General features: G+C 44.9%; 18 non-coding genes across 18 annotated transcripts; all 18 read left to right on the forward strand.

The window, feature by feature from the left end:
- Positions 1–499: 499 nt before the first annotated feature.
- TRNAL-CAA (transfer RNA leucine (anticodon CAA)) lies at positions 500–621 on the forward strand. The gene is made up of 2 exons: positions 500–537; positions 576–621. It is a non-coding gene; the product is annotated as a tRNA-Leu (tRNA).
- Positions 622–687: 66 nt separating this feature from the next.
- On the forward strand, positions 688–809 carry TRNAL-CAA (transfer RNA leucine (anticodon CAA)). Its single transcript has 2 exons — positions 688–725; positions 764–809. It is a non-coding gene; the product is annotated as a tRNA-Leu (tRNA).
- Positions 810–3883: 3074 nt separating this feature from the next.
- On the forward strand, positions 3884–4005 carry TRNAL-CAA (transfer RNA leucine (anticodon CAA)). The gene is made up of 2 exons: positions 3884–3921; positions 3960–4005. It is a non-coding gene; the product is annotated as a tRNA-Leu (tRNA).
- Positions 4006–4823: 818 nt separating this feature from the next.
- On the forward strand, positions 4824–4945 carry TRNAL-CAA (transfer RNA leucine (anticodon CAA)). The gene is made up of 2 exons: positions 4824–4861; positions 4900–4945. It is a non-coding gene; the product is annotated as a tRNA-Leu (tRNA).
- A 1194-nt stretch (positions 4946–6139) lies between these two features.
- TRNAL-CAA (transfer RNA leucine (anticodon CAA)) lies at positions 6140–6261 on the forward strand. Its single transcript has 2 exons — positions 6140–6177; positions 6216–6261. It is a non-coding gene; the product is annotated as a tRNA-Leu (tRNA).
- Positions 6262–6703: 442 nt separating this feature from the next.
- Positions 6704–6825, forward strand: TRNAL-CAA (transfer RNA leucine (anticodon CAA)). Its single transcript has 2 exons — positions 6704–6741; positions 6780–6825. It is a non-coding gene; the product is annotated as a tRNA-Leu (tRNA).
- Positions 6826–6891: 66 nt separating this feature from the next.
- On the forward strand, positions 6892–7013 carry TRNAL-CAA (transfer RNA leucine (anticodon CAA)). Its single transcript has 2 exons — positions 6892–6929; positions 6968–7013. It is a non-coding gene; the product is annotated as a tRNA-Leu (tRNA).
- A 66-nt stretch (positions 7014–7079) lies between these two features.
- Positions 7080–7201, forward strand: TRNAL-CAA (transfer RNA leucine (anticodon CAA)). The gene is made up of 2 exons: positions 7080–7117; positions 7156–7201. It is a non-coding gene; the product is annotated as a tRNA-Leu (tRNA).
- Positions 7202–7267: 66 nt separating this feature from the next.
- On the forward strand, positions 7268–7389 carry TRNAL-CAA (transfer RNA leucine (anticodon CAA)). The gene is made up of 2 exons: positions 7268–7305; positions 7344–7389. It is a non-coding gene; the product is annotated as a tRNA-Leu (tRNA).
- A 66-nt stretch (positions 7390–7455) lies between these two features.
- TRNAL-CAA (transfer RNA leucine (anticodon CAA)) lies at positions 7456–7577 on the forward strand. Its single transcript has 2 exons — positions 7456–7493; positions 7532–7577. It is a non-coding gene; the product is annotated as a tRNA-Leu (tRNA).
- A 631-nt stretch (positions 7578–8208) lies between these two features.
- Positions 8209–8330, forward strand: TRNAL-CAA (transfer RNA leucine (anticodon CAA)). Its single transcript has 2 exons — positions 8209–8246; positions 8285–8330. It is a non-coding gene; the product is annotated as a tRNA-Leu (tRNA).
- Positions 8331–8961: 631 nt separating this feature from the next.
- TRNAL-CAA (transfer RNA leucine (anticodon CAA)) lies at positions 8962–9083 on the forward strand. Its single transcript has 2 exons — positions 8962–8999; positions 9038–9083. It is a non-coding gene; the product is annotated as a tRNA-Leu (tRNA).
- Positions 9084–9524: 441 nt separating this feature from the next.
- TRNAF-AAA (transfer RNA phenylalanine (anticodon AAA)) lies at positions 9525–9646 on the forward strand. The gene is made up of 2 exons: positions 9525–9562; positions 9601–9646. It is a non-coding gene; the product is annotated as a tRNA-Phe (tRNA).
- A 66-nt stretch (positions 9647–9712) lies between these two features.
- Positions 9713–9834, forward strand: TRNAL-CAA (transfer RNA leucine (anticodon CAA)). Its single transcript has 2 exons — positions 9713–9750; positions 9789–9834. It is a non-coding gene; the product is annotated as a tRNA-Leu (tRNA).
- A 442-nt stretch (positions 9835–10276) lies between these two features.
- Positions 10277–10398, forward strand: TRNAL-CAA (transfer RNA leucine (anticodon CAA)). The gene is made up of 2 exons: positions 10277–10314; positions 10353–10398. It is a non-coding gene; the product is annotated as a tRNA-Leu (tRNA).
- Positions 10399–10839: 441 nt separating this feature from the next.
- TRNAF-AAA (transfer RNA phenylalanine (anticodon AAA)) lies at positions 10840–10961 on the forward strand. The gene is made up of 2 exons: positions 10840–10877; positions 10916–10961. It is a non-coding gene; the product is annotated as a tRNA-Phe (tRNA).
- A 66-nt stretch (positions 10962–11027) lies between these two features.
- Positions 11028–11149, forward strand: TRNAF-AAA (transfer RNA phenylalanine (anticodon AAA)). Its single transcript has 2 exons — positions 11028–11065; positions 11104–11149. It is a non-coding gene; the product is annotated as a tRNA-Phe (tRNA).
- Positions 11150–11403: 254 nt separating this feature from the next.
- On the forward strand, positions 11404–11525 carry TRNAL-CAA (transfer RNA leucine (anticodon CAA)). The gene is made up of 2 exons: positions 11404–11441; positions 11480–11525. It is a non-coding gene; the product is annotated as a tRNA-Leu (tRNA).
- Positions 11526–12069: the final 544 nt, after the last annotated feature.

Genomic DNA, 12069 nt, shown 5'->3' on the forward strand with positions numbered 1-12069 from the left:
TGAATCTGTGTATTCCGGTGCTCGTTTGAGGGCGTGGGTTCGTATCGCACTTCTGACACGATGTGTTTTATGAAAATAACTGGAAGAGATGTAATTTTAAAACGTCCAAATTACATAAAACCACGTCAGGAGGGCCGAGCGGTCTAAACGCCAGACTCAAGGGGCTTAGTTTCCTTCGTTTACGATGTGAATCTGTGTATTCTGGTCCTCGTTTGAGGGCGTGGGTTCGAATCCTACTTATGACACGATGTGTTTTATGAAAATAACTGGAAGAGATGTAATTTTAAAACGTCAAAATTACCAAAGACCACAACAGGATGGCCGAGCTGTCTAAGGCGACAGACTCAAGAGGCTTAGCTTTCTTCGTTCACGATGTGAATCTGTGTATTCTCGTCCTCGTTTTAGGGCGTGGGTTCGAATCCCACTTCTGACACGATCTGTTTTTTGAAAATAACTGGAAGAGATGTAATTTTAAAACGTCCAAATTACATAAAACTACGTCAGGATGGCCGAGCGGTCTAAGGCGCCAGACTCAAGGGGCTTAGCTTCCTTCGTTCACGATGTGAATCTGTGTATTCTGGTCCTCGTTTGAGGGCGTGGGTTCGAATCCCACTTCTGACACGATGTGTTTTATGAAAATAACTAGAAGAGATGTAATTTTAAAACGTCCAAATTACATAAAACCACGTCAGTATGGCCGAGCGGTCTAAGGCGCCAGACTCAAGGGGCTTAGCTTCCTTCGTTCACGATGTGAATCTGTGTATTCTGGTCCTCGTTTGAGGGCGTGGGTTCGAATCCCACTTCTGACACGATGTGTTTTTCGAATATAACTGGAAGAGATGTAATTTTAAAACGTCCAAATTACATAAAACCACGTCATTATGGCCGAGCGGCCTAAGGTGCCAGACTCAAGGGGCTTAGCTTCCTTCGTTCACGATGTGAATCTGTGTATTCTCGTCCTCGTTTTAGGGCGTGGGTTCGAATCCCACTTCTGACACGATGTGTTTTTTGAAAATAACTGGAAGAGATGTAATTTTAAAACGTCCAAATTCCATAAAACTACGTCAGGATGGCCGAGCGGTCTAAGGCGCCAGACTCAAGGGGCTTAGCTTCCTTCGTTCACGATGTGAATCTGTGTATTCCGGTGCTCGTTTGAGGGCGTGGGTTCGTATCGCACTTCTGACACGATGTGTTTTATGAAAATAACTGGAAGAGATGTAATTTTAAAACGTCCAATTTACGTAAAACCACGTCAGGATGGCCGAGCGGTCTAAACGCCAGACTCAAGGGGCTTAGTTTCCTTCGTTTACGATGTGAATCTGTGTATTCTGGTCCTCGTTTGAGGGCGTGGGTTCGAATCCTACTTATGACACGATGTGTTTTATGAAAATAACTGGAAGAGATGTAATTTTAAAACGTCAAAATTACCAAAGACCACAACAGGATGGCCGAGCTGTCTAAGGCGACAGACTCAAGAGGCTTAGCTTTCTTCGTTCACGATGTGAATCTGTGTATTCTCGTCCTCGTTTTAGGGCGTGGGTTCGAATCCCACTTCTGACACGATGTGTTTTTTGAAAATAACTGGAAGAGATGTAATTTTAAAACGTCCAAATTCCATAAAACTACGTCAGGATGGCCGAGCGGTCTAAGGCGCCAGACTCAAGGGGCTTAGCTTCCTTCGTTCACGATGTGAATCTGTGTATTCCGGTGCTCGTTTGAGGGCGTGGGTTCGTATCGCACTTTCAACACGATGTGTTTTATGAAAATAACTGGAAGAGATGTAATTTTAAAACGTCCAATTTACATAAAACCACGTCAGGATGGCCGAGCGGTCTTAGGCGACAGACTCAAGTGGCTTAGCTTCCTTCGTTCACGATGTGAATCTGTGTATTCCGGTGCTCGTTTGAGGGCGTGGGTTCGTATCGCACTTCTGACACGATGTGTTTTATGAAAATAACTGGAAGAGATGTAATTTTAAAACGTCCAAATTACATAAAACCACGTCAGTATGGCCGAGCGTACTTAGGCGACAGACTCAAGGGTTCTTAGCTTCCTTCGTTCACGAAGTGAATCGCTGTATTCTGGTCCTCGTTTTCGGGAGTGTTTTCGAATCCCACTTCTGACACGATGTGTTTTTTGAAAATAACTGGAAGAGATGTAATTTTAAAACGTCCAAATTCCATAAAACTACGTCAGGATGGCCGAGCGGTCTAAGGCGCCAGACTCAAGGGGCTTAGCTTCCTTCGTTCACGATGTGAATCTGTGTATTCCGGTGCTCGTTTGAGGGCGTGGGTTCGTATCGCACTTCTGACACGATGTGTTTTATGAAAATAACTGGAAGAGATGTAATTTTAAAACGTCCAAATTACATAAAACCACGTCAGGAGGGCCGAGCGGTCTAAACGCCAGACTCAAGGGGCTTAGTTTCCTTCGTTCACGATGTGAATCTGTGTATTCTGGTCCTCGTTTGAGGGCGTGGGTTCGAATCCTACTTATGACACGATGTGTTTTATGAAAATAACTGGAAGAGATGTAATTTTAAAACGTCAAAATTACCAAAGACCACAACAGGATGGCCGAGCTGTCTAAGGCGACAGACTCAAGGGGCTTAGCTTTCTTCGTTCACGATGTGAATCTGTGTATTCTGGTCCTCGTTTGAGGGCGTGGGTTCGAATCCCACTTCTGACACGATGTGTTTTTCGAATATAACTGGAAGAGATGTAATTTTAAAACGTCCAAATTACATAAAACCACGTCAGGATGGCCGAGCGGCCTAAGGTGCCAGACTCAAGGGGCTTAGTTTCCTTCGTTCACGATGTGAATCTGTGTATTCTCGTCCTCGTTTTAGGGCGTGGGTTCGAATCCCACTTCTGACACGATGTGTTTTTTGAAAATAACTGGAAGAGATGTAATTTTAAAACGTCCAATTTACATAAAACCACGTCAGGATGGCCGAGCGGTCTTAGGCGACAGACTCAAGTGGCTTAGCTTCCTTCGTTCACGATGTGAATCTGTGTATTCCGGTGCTCATTTGAGGGCGTGGGTTCGTATCGCACTTCTGACACGATGTGTTTTATGAAAATAACTGGAAGAGATGTAATTTTAAAACGTCCAAATTACATAAAACCACGTCAGTATGGCCGAGCGTACTTAGGCGACAGACTCAAGGGTTCTTAGCTTCCTTCGTTCACGAAGTGAATCGCTGTATTCTGGTCCTCGTTTTCGGGAGTGTTTTCGAATCCCACTTCTGACACGATGTGTTTTTTGAAAATAACTGGAAGAGATGTAATTTTAAAACGTCCAAATTACATAAAACTACGTCAGGATGGCCGAGCGGTCTAAGGCGCCACACTCAAGGGGCTTAGCTTCCTTCGTTCACGATGTGAATCTGTGTATTCTGGTCCTCGTTTGAGGGCGTGGGTTCGAATCCCACTTCTGACACGATGTGTTTTATGAAAATAACTAGAAGAGATGTAATTTTAAAACGTCCAAATTACATAAAACCACGTCATTATGGCCGAGCGGTCTAAGGCGCCAGACTCAAGGGGCTTAGCTTCCTTCGTTCACGATGTGAGTCTGTGTATTCTTGTCCTCGTTTGAGGGCGTGGGTTCGAATCCCACTTCTGACACGATGTGTTTTTCGAATATAACTGGAAGAGATGTAATTTTAAAACGTCCAAATTACATAAAACCACGTCAGGATGGCCGAGCGGCCTAAGGTGCCAGACTCAAGGGGCTTAGCTTCCTTCGTTCACGATGTGAATCTGTGTATTCTCGTCCTCGTTTTAGGGCGTGGGTTCGAATCCCACTTCTGACACGATGTGTTTTTGGAAAATAACTGGAAGAGATGTAATTTTAAAACGTCCAAATTCCATAAAACTACGTCAGGATGGCCGAGCGGTCTAAGGCGCCAGACTCAAGGGGCTTAGCTTCCTTCGTTCACGAAATGAATCTGTGTATTCTGGTCCTCGTTTGAGGGCGTGGGTTCGAATCCCACTTCTGACACGATGTGTTTTTCGAATATAACTGGAAGAGATGTAATTTTAAAACGTCCAAATTACATAAAACCACGTCAGGATGGCCGAGCGGCCTAAGGTGCCAGACTCAAGGGGCTTAGCTTCCTTCGTTCACGATGTGAATCTGTGTATTCCGGTGCTCGTTTGAGGGCGTGGGTTCGTATCGCACTTCTGACACGATGTGTTTTATGAAAATAACTGGAAGAGATGTAATTTTAAAACGTCCAAATTACATAAAACCACGTCAGGATGGCCGAGCGGTCTAAGGCGCCACACTCAAGGGGCTTAGCTTCCTTCGTTCACGATGTGAATCTGTGTATTCTGGTCCTCGTTTGAGGGCGTGGGTTCGAATCCCACTTCTGACACGATGTGTTTTATGAAAATAACTAGAAGAGATGTAATTTTAAAACGTCCAAATTACATAAAACCACGTCATTATGGCCGAGCGGTCTAAGGCGCCAGACTCAAGGGGCTTAGCTTCCTTCGTTCACGATGTGAGTCTGTGTATTCTTGTCCTCGTTTGAGGGCGTGGGTTCGAATCCCACTTCTGACACGATGTGTTTTTCGAATATAACTGGAAGAGATGTAATTTTAAAACGTCCAAATTACATAAAACCACGTCAGGATGGCCGAGCGGCCTAAGGTGCCAGACTCAAGGGGCTTAGCTTCCTTCGTTCACGATGTGAATCTGTGTATTCTCGTCCTCGTTTTAGGGCGTGGGTTCGAATCCCACTTCTGACACGATGTGTTTTTGGAAAATAACTGGAAGAGATGTAATTTTAAAACGTCCAAATTCCATAAAACTACGTCAGGATGGCCGAGCGGTCTAAGGCGCCAGACTCAAGGGGCTTAGCTTCCTTCGTTCACGAAATGAATCTGTGTATTCTGGTCCTCGTTTGAGGGCGTGGGTTCGAATCCCACTTCTGACACGATGTGTTTTTCGAATATAACTGGAAGAGATGTAATTTTAAAACGTCCAAATTACATAAAACCACGTCAGGATGGCCGAGCGGCCTAAGGTGCCAGACTCAAGGGGCTTAGCTTCCTTCGTTCACGATGTGAATCTGTGTATTCCGGTGCTCGTTTGAGGGCGTGGGTTCGTATCGCACTTCTGACACGATGTGTTTTATGAAAATAACTGGAAGAGATGTAATTTTAAAACGTCCAAATTACATAAAACCACGTCAGGAGGGCCGAGCGGTCTAAACGCCAGACTCAAGGGGCTTAGTTTCCTTCGTTTACGATGTGAATCTGTGTATTCTGGTCCTCGTTTGAGGGCGTGGGTTCGAATCCTACTTATGACACGATGTGTTTTATGAAAATAACTGGAAGAGATGTAATTTTAAAACGTCAAAATTACCAAAGACCACAACAGGATGGCCGAGCTGTCTAAGGCGACAGACTCAAGGGGCTTAGCTTTCTTCGTTCACGATGTGAATCTGTGTATTCTCGTCCTCGTTTTAGGGCGTGGGTTCGAATCCCACTTCTGACACGATGTGTTTTTTGAAAATAACTGGAAGAGATGTAATTTTAAAACGTCCAAATTACATAAAACCACGTCAGTATGGCCGAGCGGTCTAAGGCGCAAGACTCAAGGGGCTTAGCTTTCTTCGTTCACGATGTGAATCTGTGTATTCTGGTCCTCGTTTGAGGGCGTGGGTTCGAATCCCACTTCTGACACGATGTGTTTTTTGAAAATAACTGGAAGAGATGTAATTTTAAAACGTCCAATTTACATAAAACCACGTCAGGATGGCCGAGCGGTCTTAGGCGACAGACTCAAGTGGCTTAGCTTCCTTCGTTCACGATGTGAATCTGTGTATTCCGGTGCTCGTTTGAGGGCGTGGGTTCGTATCGCACTTCTGACACGATGTGTTTTATGAAAATAACTGGAAGAGATGTAATTTTAAAACGTCCAAATTACATAAAACCACGTCAGTATGGCCGAGCGTACTTAGGCGACAGACTCAAGGGTTCTTAGCTTCCTTCGTTCACGAAGTGAATCGCTGTATTCTGGTCCTCGTTTTCGGGAGTGTTTTCGAATCCCACTTCTGACACGATGTGTTTTTTGAAAATAACTGGAAGAGATGTAATTTTAAAACGTCCAAATTACATAAAACTACGTCAGGATGGCCGAGCGGTCTAAGGCGCCAGACTCAAGGGGCTTAGCTTCCTTCGTTCACGATGTGAATCTGTGTATTCTGGTCCTCGTTTGAGGGCGTGGGTTCGAATCCCACTTCTGACACGATGTGTTTTATGAAAATAACTAGAAGAGATGTAATTTTAAAACGTCCAAATTACATAAAACCACGTCATTATGGCCGAGCGGTCTAAGGCGCCAGACTCAAGGGGCTTAGCTTCCTTCGTTCACGATGTGAGTCTGTGTATTCTTGTCCTCGTTTGAGGGCGTGGGTTCGAATCCCACTTCTGACACGATGTGTTTTTCGAATATAACTGGAAGAGATGTAATTTTAAAACGTCCAAATTACATAAAACCACGTCAGGATGGCCGAGCGGCCTAAGGTGCCAGACTCAAGGGGCTTAGCTTCCTTCGTTCACGATGTGAATCTGTGTATTCTCGTCCTCGTTTTAGGGCGTGGGTTCGAATCCCACTTCTGACACGATGTGTTTTTGGAAAATAACTGGAAGAGATGTAATTTTAAAACGTCCAAATTCCATAAAACTACGTCAGGATGGCCGAGCGGTCTAAGGCGCCAGACTCAAGGGGCTTAGCTTCCTTCGTTCACGATGTGAATCTGTGTATTCTGGTCCTCGTTTGAGGGCGTGGGTTCGAATCCCACTTCTGACACGATGTGTTTTTCGAATATAACTGGAAGAGATGTAATTTTAAAACGTCCAAATTACATAAAACCACGTCAGGATGGCCGAGCGGCCTAAGGTGCCAGACTCAAGGGGCTTAGCTTCCTTCGTTCACGATGTAAATCTGTGTATTCTGGTCCTCGTTTGAGGGCGTGGGTTCGAATCCCACTTCTGACACGATGTGTTTTATGAAAATAACTAGAAGAGATGTAATTTTAAAACGTCCAAATTACATAAAACCACGTCAGGATGGCCGAGCGGCCTAAGGTGCCAGACTCAAGGGGCTTAGCTTCCTTCGTTCACGATGTAAATCTGTGTATTCTGGTCCTCGTTTGAGGGCGTGGGTTCGAATCCCACTTCTGACACGATGTGTTTTATGAAAATAACTAGAAGAGATGTAATTTTAAAACGTCCAAATTACATAAAACCACGTCAGGATGGCCGAGCGGCCTAAGGTGCCAGACTCAAGGGGCTTAGCTTCCTTCGTTCACGATGTGAATCTGTGTATTCTGGTCCTCGTTTGAGGGCGTGGGTTCGAATCCCACTTCTGACACGATGTGTTTTATGAAAATAACTAGAAGAGATGTAATTTTAAAACGTCCAAATTACATAAAACCACGTCAGGATGGCCGAGCGGCCTAAGGTGCCAGACTCAAGGGGCTTAGCTTTCTTCGTTCACGATGTGAATCTGTGTATTCTGGTCCTCGTTTGAGGGCGTGGGTTCGAATCCCACTTCTGACACGATGTGTTTTTTGAAAATAACTGGAAGAGATGTAATTTTAAAACGTCCAATTTACATAAAACCACGTCAGGATGGCCGAGCGGTCTTAGGCGACAGACTCAAGTGGCTTAGCTTCCTTCGTTCACGATGTGAATTTGTGTATTCCGGTGCTCGTTTGAGGGCGTGGGTTCGTATCGCACTTCTGACACGATGTGTTTTATGAAAATAACTGGAAGAGATGTAATTTTAAAACGTCCAAATTACATAAAACCACGTCAGTATGGCCGAGCGTACTTAGGCGACAGACTCAAGGGTTCTTAGCTTCCTTCGTTCACGAAGTGAATCGCTGTATTCTGGTCCTCGTTTTCGGGAGTGTTTTCGAATCCCACTTCTGACACGATGTGTTTTTTGAAAATAACTGGAAGAGATGTAATTTTAAAACGTCCAAATTACACAAAACCACGTCAGGATGGCCGAGCGGCCTAAGGTGCCAGACTCAAGGGGCTTAGCTTCCTTCGTTCACGATGTGAATCACTGTATTCTGGTCCTCGATTGAGGGCGTGGGTTCGAATCCCACTTCTGACACGATGTGTTTTATGAAAATAACTAGAAGAGATGTAATTTTGAAACGTCCAAATTACATAAAACCACGTCAGTATGGCCGAGCGGTCTAAGGCGCCAGACTCAAGGGGCTTAGCTTCCTTCGTTCACGATGCGAATCTGTGTATTCTGGTCCTCGTTTGAGGGCGTGGGTTCGAATCCCACTTCTGACACGATGTGTTTTTTGAAAATAACTGGAAGAGATGTAATTTTAAAACGTCCAATTTACATAAAACCACGTCAGGATGGCCGAGCGGTCTTAGGCGACAGACTCAAGTGGCTTAGCTTCCTTCGTTCACGATGTGAATTTGTGTATTCCGGTGCTCGTTTGAGGGCGTGGGTTCGTATCGCACTTCTGACACGATGTGTTTTATGAAAATAACTGGAAGAGATGTAATTTTAAAACGTCCAAATTACATAAAACCACGTCAGTATGGCCGAGCGTACTTAGGCGACAGACTCAAGGGTTCTTAGCTTCCTTCGTTCACGAAGTGAATCGCTGTATTCTGGTCCTCGTTTTCGGGAGTGTTTTCGAATCCCACTTCTGACACGATGTGTTTTTTGAAAATAACTGGAAGAGATGTAATTTTAAAACGTCCAAATTACACAAAACCACGTCAGGATGGCCGAGCGGCCTAAGGTGCCAGACTCAAGGGGCTTAGCTTCCTTCGTTCACGATGTGAATCACTGTATTCTGGTCCTCGATTGAGGGCGTGGGTTCGAATCCCACTTCTGACACGATGTGTTTTATGAAAATAACTAGAAGAGATGTAATTTTGAAACGTCCAAATTACATAAAACCACGTCAGTATGGCCGAGCGGTCTAAGGCGCCAGACTCAAGGGGCTTAGCTTCCTTCGTTCACGATGCGAATCTGTGTATTCTGGTCCTCGTTTGAGGGCGTGGGTTCGAATCCCACTTCTGACACGATGTGTTTTTCGAATATAACTGGAAGAGATGTAATTTTAAAACGTCCAAATTACATAAAACCACGTCAGGATGGCCGAGCGGCCTAAGGTGCCAGACTCAAGGGGCTTAGCTTCCTTCGTTCACGATGTGAATCTGTGTATTCTCGTCCTCGTTTTAGGGCGTGGGTTCGAATCCCACTTCTGACACGATGTGTTTTTGGAAAATAACTGGAAGAGATGTAATTTTAAAACGTCCAAATTCCATAAAACTACGTCAGGAGGGCCGAGCGGTCTAAACGCCAGACTCAAGGGGCTTAGCTTCCTTCGTTCACGATGTGAATCTGTGTATTCCGGTGCTCGTTTGAGGGCGTGGGTTCGAATCTCACTTCTGACACGATGTGTTTTTTGAAAATAACTGGAAGAGATGTAATTTTAAAACGTCCAAATTACATAAAACCACGTCAGGATGGCCGAGCGGCCTAAGGTGCCAGACTAAAGGGGCTTAGCTTCCTTCGTTCACGATGTGAATCACTGTATTCTGGTCCTCGTTTGAGGTCGTGGGTTCGAATCCCACTTCTGACACGATGTGTTTTTTGAAAATAACCGGAAGAGATGTAATTTTAAAACGTCCAAATTACATAAAACTACGTCAGGATGGCCGAGCGGTCTAAGGCGCCAGACTCAAGGGGCTTAGCTTCCTTCGTTCACGATGTGAATCTGTGTATTCTGGTCCTCGTTTGAGGGCGTGGGTTCGAATCCCACTTCTGACACGATGTGTTTTATGAAAATAACTAGAAGAGATGTAATTTTAAAACGTCCAAATTACATAAAACCACGTCATTATGGCCGAGCGGTCTAAGGCGCCAGACTCAAGGGGCTTAGCTTCCTTCGTTCACGATGTGAGTCTGTGTATTCTTGTCCTCGTTTGAGGGCGTGGGTTCGAATCCCACTTCTGACACGATGTGTTTTTTGAAAATAACTGGAAGAGATGTAATTTTAAAACGTCCAAATTACACAAAACCACGTCAGGATGGCCGAGCGGCCTAAGGTGCCAGACTCAAGGGGCTTAGCTTCCTTCGTTCACGATGTGAATCACTGTATTCTGGTCCTCGATTGAGGGCGTGGGTTCGAATCCCACTTCTGACACGATGTGTTTTATGAAAATAACTAGAAGAGATGTAATTTTGAAACGTCCAAATTACATAAAACCACGTCAGTATGGCCGAGCGGTCTAAGGCGCCAGACTCAAGGGGCTTAGCTTCCTTCGTTCACGATGCGAATCTGTGTATTCTGGTCCTCGTTTGAGGGCGTGGGTTCGAATCCCACTTCTGACACGATGTGTTTTTCGAATATAACTGGAAGAGATGTAATTTTAAAACGTCCAAATTACATAAAACCACGTCAGGATGGCCGAGCGGCCTAAGGTGCCAGACTCAAGGGGCTTAGCTTCCTTCGTTCACGATGTGAATCTGTGTATTCTCGTCCTCGTTTTAGGGCGTGGGTTCGAATCCCACTTCTGACACGATGTGTTTTTGGAAAATAACTGGAAGAGATGTAATTTTAAAACGTCCAAATTCCATAAAACTACGTCAGGAGGGCCGAGCGGTCTAAACGCCAGACTCAAGGGGCTTAGCTTCCTTCGTTCACGATGTGAATCTGTGTATTCCGGTGCTCGTTTGAGGGCGTGGGTTCGAATCTTACTTCTGACACGATGTGTTTTTTGAAAATAACTGGAAGAGATGTAATTTTAAAACGTCCAAATTACATAAAACCACGTCAGGATGGCCGAGCGGCCTAAGGTGCCAGACTAAAGGGGCTTAGCTTCCTTCGTTCACGATGTGAATCACTGTATTCTGGTCCTCGTTTGAGGTCGTGGGTTCGAATCCCACTTCTGACACGATGTGTTTTTTGAAAATAACCGGAAGAGATGTAATTTTAAAACGTCCAAATTACATAAAACCACGTCAGTATGGCCGAGCGGTCTAAGGCGCCAGACTAAAGGGGCTTAGCTTCCTTCGTTCACGATGTGAATCTGTGTATTCTGGTCCTCGTTTGAGGGCGTGGGTTCGAATCCCACTTCTGACACGATGTGTTTTTCGAATATAACTGGAAGAGATGTAATTTTAAAACGTCCAAATTACATAAAACCACGTCAGGATGGCCGAGCGGCCTAAGGTGCCAGACTCAAGGGGCTTAGCTTCCTTCGTTCACGATGTGAATCTGTGTATTCTCGTCCTCGTTTTAGGGCGTGGGTTCGAATACCACTTCTGACAAGATGTGTTTTTTGAAAATAATTGGAAGAGATGTAATTTTAAAACGTCCAAATTACATAAAACTACGTCAGGATGGCCGAGCGGTCTAAGGCGCCAGACTCAAGGGGCTTAGCTTCCTTCGTTCACGATGTGAATCTGTGTATTCTGGTCCTCGTTTGAGGGCGTGGGTTCGAATCCCACTTCTGACACGATGTGTTTTTTGAAAATAACTGGAAGAGATGTAATTTTAAAACGTCCAAATTACACAAAAGCACGTCAGGATGGCCGAGCGGTCTAAGGCGCCAGACTCAAGGGGCTTAGCTTCCTTCGTTCACGATGTGAATCTGTGTATTCTGGTCCTCGTTTGAGGACGTGGGTTCGTATCGCACTTCTGACACGATGTGTTTTATGAAAATAAATGGAAGAGATGTAATTTTAAAACGTCCAAATTACATAAAACCACAACAGGATGGCCGAGCGGTCTTAGGCGACAGACTCAAGTGTTCTTAGTTTCATTGGTTCACGATGTGAATCGCTGTATTCTGGTCCTCGTTTGCGGGAGTGTTTTCGAATCCCTTTTCTGACACGATGTGTTTTATGAAAATAACTGGAAGAGATGTAATTTTAAAACGTCCAAATTACATAAGACCACAACAGGATGGCCGAGCGGTCTAAGGCGCAAGACTCAAGGGGCTTAGCTCCCTTCGTTCACGATGTGAATCTGTGTATTCTGGTCCTCGTTTGAGGGCGTGG

The sequence above is a fragment of the Phalangium opilio genome, unplaced genomic scaffold (genome assembly GCF_054372755.1).
Source record: "Phalangium opilio isolate 3A_F unplaced genomic scaffold, DU_Popi_V2 ptg000061l_1, whole genome shotgun sequence".
Classification (NCBI taxonomy): domain Eukaryota; kingdom Metazoa; phylum Arthropoda; class Arachnida; order Opiliones; family Phalangiidae; genus Phalangium; species Phalangium opilio.